This window comes from Lonchura striata, chromosome 3 (genome assembly GCF_046129695.1).
Source record: "Lonchura striata isolate bLonStr1 chromosome 3, bLonStr1.mat, whole genome shotgun sequence".
Classification (NCBI taxonomy): domain Eukaryota; kingdom Metazoa; phylum Chordata; class Aves; order Passeriformes; family Estrildidae; genus Lonchura; species Lonchura striata.
Genome location: NC_134605.1, coordinates 63746030 through 63753397, shown reverse-complemented (window position 1 = coordinate 63753397; position 7368 = coordinate 63746030). Strand labels below are relative to the sequence as shown.

The 7368-nt window shown below is 45.9% G+C and overlaps 1 protein-coding gene across 4 annotated transcripts in view; it reads left to right on the top strand.

Annotated features, from left to right (window-relative positions):
* The first annotated feature begins 241 nt into the window (after nt 1–241).
* Nucleotides 242–7368, top strand: part of PKIB (cAMP-dependent protein kinase inhibitor beta) — a 53339-nt gene continuing 46212 nt past the window's right edge. The window contains exons 1-2 of one of the 4 annotated variants that reach the window (XM_021547108.2): nt 635–751; nt 1254–1323. The gene's annotated coding sequence lies outside the window, so the exon portion shown is untranslated. Of the gene's footprint in view, nt 329–632; nt 752–1224; nt 1324–7368 lie in introns of those variants that run through there. The other 3 variants (XM_021547107.1, XM_021547106.2, XM_021547110.2) reach the window with 3 other exon arrangements.

Below are 7368 nucleotides of genomic sequence, written 5' to 3'. Positions count from 1 at the left end.
AAGCAGAAAACGGCAAAGACTGCTGATTCCAGGCCAAGGCTGGATTTTTCCAAACTCCTGCATGAAGCCCCATGTCCCAGAGGCCAGCAGCCTTGACAGAGGTGTGCAGCTGCACCACGGCCTCTCCCTGTGCGACTGCAAGTTAACAAGGCTCGGAGCCAAAAAGGGTCACATCTGGCTACATCCAGGTGCCAACTTTTTGTCACACGCTCGCTGCTTGCGTCGGGCAGGAGTGGGAGGATGTCCTGTGTCATTTTGCTGGTGCAGTTTGAGGGACTGCAGCCAAAAAGAGGAGAAAGAAAAGGGAGTAAAGTCAGCAAAGCTCCAGGTAAGAGCTGCTTTCCCTATTGTTTTTAGGGCACCAGGACCTGCTCTTTCCCCCCACATCAGTTTGCAGCGGGACAGGGACCCTCGCAGCTGCGTCCCTCCGCGCTGGCTACCGGGGAGGGGTGTCCCAGCCAGGTCCCCTCTCCCGGCGGCAGCGGCAGCCTGAGCCGGCCGGCGCTCGGTGTTCCGGGGACCGGGGCCCCACGCCGGCCGCCTCCAGCCCTGGCAGCCCCAGGGGCGCGGCCCTCCCACGCCGCTCCCGCCGGGACGGGCTGCGGGGCCGGGCCGCCGGGGGGGCGGGCACGGCATCCCGGCGCCTCCCGGCGCGGCTCCCCGGCACCGCATCCCGCGGCATCCCGCCGGCCCCGGGCAGCCCGCGGCTCCCGGCGCAGCGCCATCCGAGGGCAGCGACCTGCGGCGCCGGGTGAGGCGGCGGCGGGCGGGCAGCCGGGCCGGGCGGGGGGCGAGAGGCGCGGGGGGGTCCCGCTCCGCCCGGGCCGTGGCTGCCGGGGCCGGCTGCCGGCCGGGAACATCCCGCAGGAGCGGCGGGGTGGCGGGAGGAGCCGCCCGCCGTGCGCCCGCAAACCGGAGCGTTCCCGGCGGCGCGGAGTGCCCGGGTACCGTGCGCGTCCCGCCCGGCCCTGGGCAGCCTTCGGGCAGCGAAGGGAACGGGGAGAAGTTTGGAGCAGAGGGCGGGCGGCCCGGCAGCTCCGGGCGAGGAGCGGTGAAGCTGCCGGGCAGGGCGGTCCTGGGGATACGGTGTCCCGTGCCCGGCCGCCGCGTCCCGGGCGTTCTTCGGGATGGGTCACGGGCCATCTGCTTTTGCCTCCCTGCCCTGGATGCTTCCGGACTGACCAGGTTTAATGTTTCTTAGCGACAGGTATTGTTTACCTTTAGGGGAAGCCACTAATCGCTGTCATACACAGGGTGCCTCTCATCGGGAAGGAAAGTGAAATGACTTTTTCTTCGGCAGAAAAGCAATCAGAAGTGCGGCAGGTGTGATTTTTAAGCACGTCTCCTTCCTGAAATTATGTTTATATAGTCAAATTAATCAGTGGTGACAACACGGAGGCTAGAGAGTAATTTACTGCTTAGGTATATTACAACATCTATTTGAAACATAACCCTTGTGCATGACGTCCATAATTTAAGTTGCACGGACAAGATAATGAACAACTAACATTCAGCTTGTGGATGTAAAGTATTTTTCTAGAGAACCAGATAAAATACATCACTGACTTTCAGCTTTCTGTGTTTGCAAGGAATGTCCTTGTACTTAGATCACATGCGAGGCAGGATTTTTTTTTTCTGATTGCCACAGAATCTTGGCAGCAGGAGAATTGTTCCTTTATCCAGTTATAAATGATGCTTCTTAGCAGTTGTTGAAGTTATTTGTGGACTCTGCAGAGCAGGCAAGCGTTTTCAGCAAAGAGAGAAGTAAAAGAGTATTAAAAATTCCTGAAGCAATGGATAAAATTACTGTGTACCTTTGGGGGCATTGTGGTTAGGATTGGTTAATGTGGAAATACACATGGCATATTGTCTTACACAGTATAACTTCATCACCTTCTATATCTAGGAAAAAGAATTCATTATGAAAAATTCTATCAAAACAGAGATCTTAAAAACAGCTGAAGGAAAGACAATGACACTTTGTTTACCTTTTCTGACTGAAGAAGTCACAGGGATGAGAATGGTTTGAGTTATCGAGATTTTTATTTCAACTTACAAAATTCTCTTTGAAGTTTTGAACTTGAATGTGCATGCCATGATGGTTTTGAAATATTACATTGTGTTTGATAGCAAATACTTACAAATTTAAGTAAGGTAATTTGAAACTTAACTATAAATAATCACATAACTTCTAAAAGCACACACTTTAGTGTTCTGTTAGAGTGGAGATTTAGTTCTGTACCTTTGTAATACATCCTGTTGGAACAGAGACCAGTCTCTTTTTTTTTTTTTTTTTTTTTTTTAATTATATGTGTTGTGACAGTTACAAATTAAGGTAAAACAGCATAACACATCAGTATGCTATGAAAATATGCATGAACTTCACTACAAATTTTAAAAATATTGATGCAAATCATGAAATGCAGAGAAACTCAGGTCATATTGTTAATCTGTCTGAAAGTACAAAACTGTTCTCTTGTGTCCATCTGACTATCCTGTCAACAAATAATATTTTCTGTTAGTATACTGAGGAGGGCTTTTAATGAGCCTTTCAGAATGTCACTCTTTCCTTCAGTTTCTAAAACCTGAGGTGGAAAATCTGCGAGGAATCATTTGTGTATTTATCACCACCAGCTCAAGATCATACGTTCCCTGAACTCCTGCTGGCCTTTTTGCTGGGATTTGTTGATTTCTCCTCCTGGTGAAGATGCCTCAGGAGCACACTCAGTTCTCTGGGTGTACCTTCCTTTTGAATGGCTTTGCAGGGAAAGTGAGTGAAATTGGTGTGTTCTCTCCACTTCTTGGTGTCCAAAGAGCCTCTGTGCATTGCAGCTTCTCCCTAGGGCGCACCTCGTTCTCTCAAATAGTTTTGTGAGCAGTGGAACAGTTCAGGATGTTGGATTGATTTTTTGCACTCTGTGGCATCTGGACTGGCCAATCAGACCCATGGGATCAACCCCACCACTGAAAGGGGAGAATTACAAAAATAAATCCAAGTGATCTTGTCTGGTAGAAGTATTTAGACAGTCAAACATCTGTGTTAGAATGGATTAAGATTCTGGTGTTTGCGTTTTTATGAGGGGATCATCCAGATTTTCATTGCAGCCTAAGAGTGTGGCTTAGCAGAAATCCTAGAAAGTCAGAAATGGTGATCTGTTTGTGAAAATCTCCCAAATCTGGCTTTCTTCACGTGAAATAATGTCTTCTGTACTTGGCTTAAAAAATCTGGTTTTAGAAGTTTTTCCCATTTTAGATTTATGTTTGTTATTTCTTCCCTTCTGCCCTGACTATATTAATTTCAGCCTGGTTTCCTAAGGAGATGAAGCTGAAATAATAATAATGCTGTCTGACTGATAGCTCCCCTCATTGCCTTGGTGTATTTTTTTTACCCTTGGGGATTAATTTCTGCCAATATAAACAGATGAGAGAAGATTTCAAAGTGATGAAATTTTACAAACCTCAAGGCTTCTGGCCAGTGAGATGAGGGAGATGCAGTTGATGCCCTCACTGAAGGAAGCACTATAGCAAGCATTCAACTTAATAGATATCTGAAAATTTGTGCGGGTGATACATACGATGCTGAGCTTTATAACTTCCGCTGCTCAAGGCTTGGTGATTATATTTTTCAATTTCTTTGCTCCATGGCAAAGCACAGTATTGGAAGTTTTGATAGTTTTTTTTTTTTCTCCATAGCCCTCTCAAAATAAGCTCAATAGTCTGAGATGTTTCTGATAATGAACTATGAATACAAACTCTCATTCCTCAACTTCATAAGCTGATGTGTTGCTTTCCTGGTCCATAACTTAATGCTTCTTAGCCAGTGGTGCAATAATTTTCTTTGTTTTCTTGACTCAGTGCAAACACTTGATTACTGTGGTCACAATAAAACCTACCTTCTTACATAATCAGTTTCTCTCAATTGCTTACAAGTTTTTGATTTGACTTTAATTTGCTTCCTACTGCCACTGCTGTTTCTTCTGGTTAAGGCTACATCTGAACGTCCTCTTCTGCTTTTTCTGCACAGCAGGATGCTGTAACATTTTCCCCATGTCATGAGAAGGATAATGGAGGAGAAATATGAAAAGGTGTTGAGAGTTTATCTAGCAAGACCTTTATGAATACATGTGCTTTTATTGACTTTTAGGTGGTGGTTTTTGTTCTGATTATTTGTTCTGTTACACAGCTGAGGAGCTGTGTTTACGGGTAATTGCCCATTTTCTCCTTTCTTGTCTTGCCAACATTAATAGCATCACAATACTTGTGTGTCTTTTCTCTTTCATTATCTCCCTATAAAATTACTGTGGGTAGGTTTTTTTGAGGTGGTTGGATTTGGTTGATTTTTTTTTTTTCTTTAGAAAGATTTTATAATGTATTAAGTTGATTTGCTAGTTTTTGTAGAAATTGTATCAGCTGGCCTTGGTCTCTGGGCATGAATGTACATATATAAATAATAAAGTGCTCACTGCATAATGTTGATTTCTTTGAAAATATTTTTCTGCATTTACATTGCACAAAGCTCTCCTCTATATCTTTTAAGTCATTTATATACATTAAAGCCTTTATTCATTCTTGTATACACTTGTATAGCAATTCCATTTGACTTTATTCTCTTGTTTGATATTAGCAAGAGGACAGACGAAGTACACAGTGATGTCTTTTTTTCTGGGTACAAGCACAAATGCTTATATGGGGTCATGCCCTGCCTCATCCTCTTGCACTTGGATGGAGCCAAGCATCCTTCCCTGCTGCAAGGACCTGGCCTCCTGGCAGCCCCACATGGCTCTCCCTGTGCTCCAGGTGGCTGCCACCCCGCAGCCTGGGCTGGGTGCCTCCCAGCTGGTGTCAGAGACAACTCCCACAGCAGTTTCTCACCAGTGGTTGCATCGCTCCCAGCACCGTGGGAAGTAGCATTGTAGGTAGGTGCTACCCAGTCTGCTTCAGTTCAAATGCATCCAAGGGATGGATCTGAAAACCCTGCCAGTGGAAGTGTTTAACTTGTGCTGTGGTGAAAGATTGGGTAGGACATTAAACGTGTGCCCTTACCTTGGCAGGGCAGAGAAGGACAGTCACATACTGCAGAGAGGGAGCGTGGCCTCTGCCCAGAGAGCAGGGGGAGGGCTGGGGTGGGCTGGCAGCAGGAGTCCTTCACAGGGTTTAGCTGTGGCTGAGGCAGCGCATCTGACTACAGCCAAAAAAGACACTGTCAGCAAAGGGAGGTGATGATTTGACTGGGGTCAGGTTTGCTCTGAGACAGACCTTGAGCAGTCTTGGGGTGTGGAGCTCTGGCCAGGTGCACCCAGGCTGAAATATTTTGACAGAAGGATTTCAGCTGGCTTCCCAGAGCACAAAAAGCACTGAATATATGCAGCAGAGGTTTTCTGCATGTCTTTGCTTTGGTATGTGACATCTTTCCATGCTGAACCCAGAGGCAGAGGCAGTTTCTGTGCTGGGTTGTGCTGCAAGGATGCAGCTCTGAATCAAAAATATTCCATTTTCTGCGTCCCTAGGAAGATCCCAGAAAAACAGCTGCGGATCAGGGAGCACTTGCTTTTTTCCTTTTCTTGCTTCTTCTTTTAATCTACAGATTTAGCATCATTTACTACATATATAATAATAGCAAAACTATCTCTGTTGTCTTTCCCCATCCTGCCCACATATTCCATCCAACAGAGGAAGGTGAACTGGGTTTACAGTACACAGTGATGTTCATGCTTGCAGTTCTGAACACCTGCTGAGGCAGAACAGCTTTCCAGCCCCCATGGACAAATGGGTAGCCATTTATTTTAGCCTTTTTCAATTGCAAAGGTTGGAAATGCAGAAGTTTGTCCATAGGCTCCTGAGCAACCTGGAACTGTGATTAGTAATGCAGCTTTGGAATTGTTGAAATGCCCTTGGAAGATGTGCAGCATTCAACACCACACAACTTGGTATTCTGTCTGTATAAAGTACTGCCCTTTGCTCAGGTTCAACATCGCTTTTAAAGTTTGTTTTGCCTACTTTGGAATCTTGTGTCATTTGTATCCTTTAGCTGAGCGCCTTGACCCATCAATATTTTGTATCTTCTTTATTACAAGGTACCTTGGCCTTGCTCAGACAGATGCAGAGGCATTGGCAGCTCTTAAATATTTCATACTAACTGATGAAAGTGCTCTCTGGTATTTCACAGAGTGATAACATAGAGATTGTCATTGAGATGATTCTGTACCCTTCCTATGTCTCATCAAAAATAGCTTTAGTTCCTGGGCAATACATGGTATGCTTTTTCATAAGCAGTTTTATCTACAAAGGTGGATTTTATAGTCCTTAATTAAGAGGGTTTCCATTAAATAGTGTTGGTATAATTTGTCCTAGAAGTATATATGTGGAGACCTTGGTATGTCTCTTCCGTCTGTTGTGGACGAGATTTGGTTGGGTAAAAAGACAAAAGGAAACAGAAGCTGAGAAGATGATGCCTAGAAATTCTGTCTGTGAGCGGACAAGCAGTTCTGAAAACAGTGTTTGAATTAGAATTTCCCCCATAGTACCAAGTAGAAGAATACAGTTTGCCTGAAGTATACGTATTTCTCAGGGCTTAGGCAGTTGTGAATAGCATTGTTTGCTTTGGCAGATGACACAAAAAGTGTTAAGTGATCATATGGCACTTCATCTTGATTTAAGTCCACAATACTGTGGGAGTGCTGAAGTTTTTCTGCTGTTTGTATGAATAGAAATTTTGAGGACTGGCTTTATAAGCTGCTCTGGGAAAAAAAAAAAAAAAAAAAAAAGGAAAGGCAACCTGGAACTGAGGAGCAGGGCAGAGCTCTGCAATTGTTGCCATTTCTTCCAGAAGATGGATGGGATGCTGCCACAGAGACAACTTGTGATGAGAAGATGCTGATTTAGCTTCAATCTTGCTTGTAGCAGAGCCGGGCTTGGACACAGGCTTGTGGTTCCAGGGAGTCAGATAATGCTGTGGAGTGTGTCAGTGTAGTTCACCTTTCTTGTTTCCTTGCCAGGATGCACTCTCCTCCAGGGAAGGAGCCATTTTCTAGAGTATCAAAAGCATGATGCTCATGGCTGGAGCAGTTGCCCCATGAGGAGAGGCTGAGGGATCGGCTGGCGCAGTCAGGAAGAAAATGGCTCTGAAGGTGCTGACAGCAGCCCCTGGTACCATGGGAAGGGAAGTGGTCAAAAAGAGAGAGCCAAAGATACAGGGGGCATTATCTGGACCAAGCCAGAGAGGTTCAGATGGTGCACAAGGAAAAGAGTCCAAGGAGGAAGAGGTGTGGGCTGCCCACAGTGGCTGTGCCAGTTCTGCTCTGGGGAGTTCCAGCCCCAAGGGAGCACAGCAGTGATCAGCCTCATCTGACCTTGGTGCTGGACCAGGGA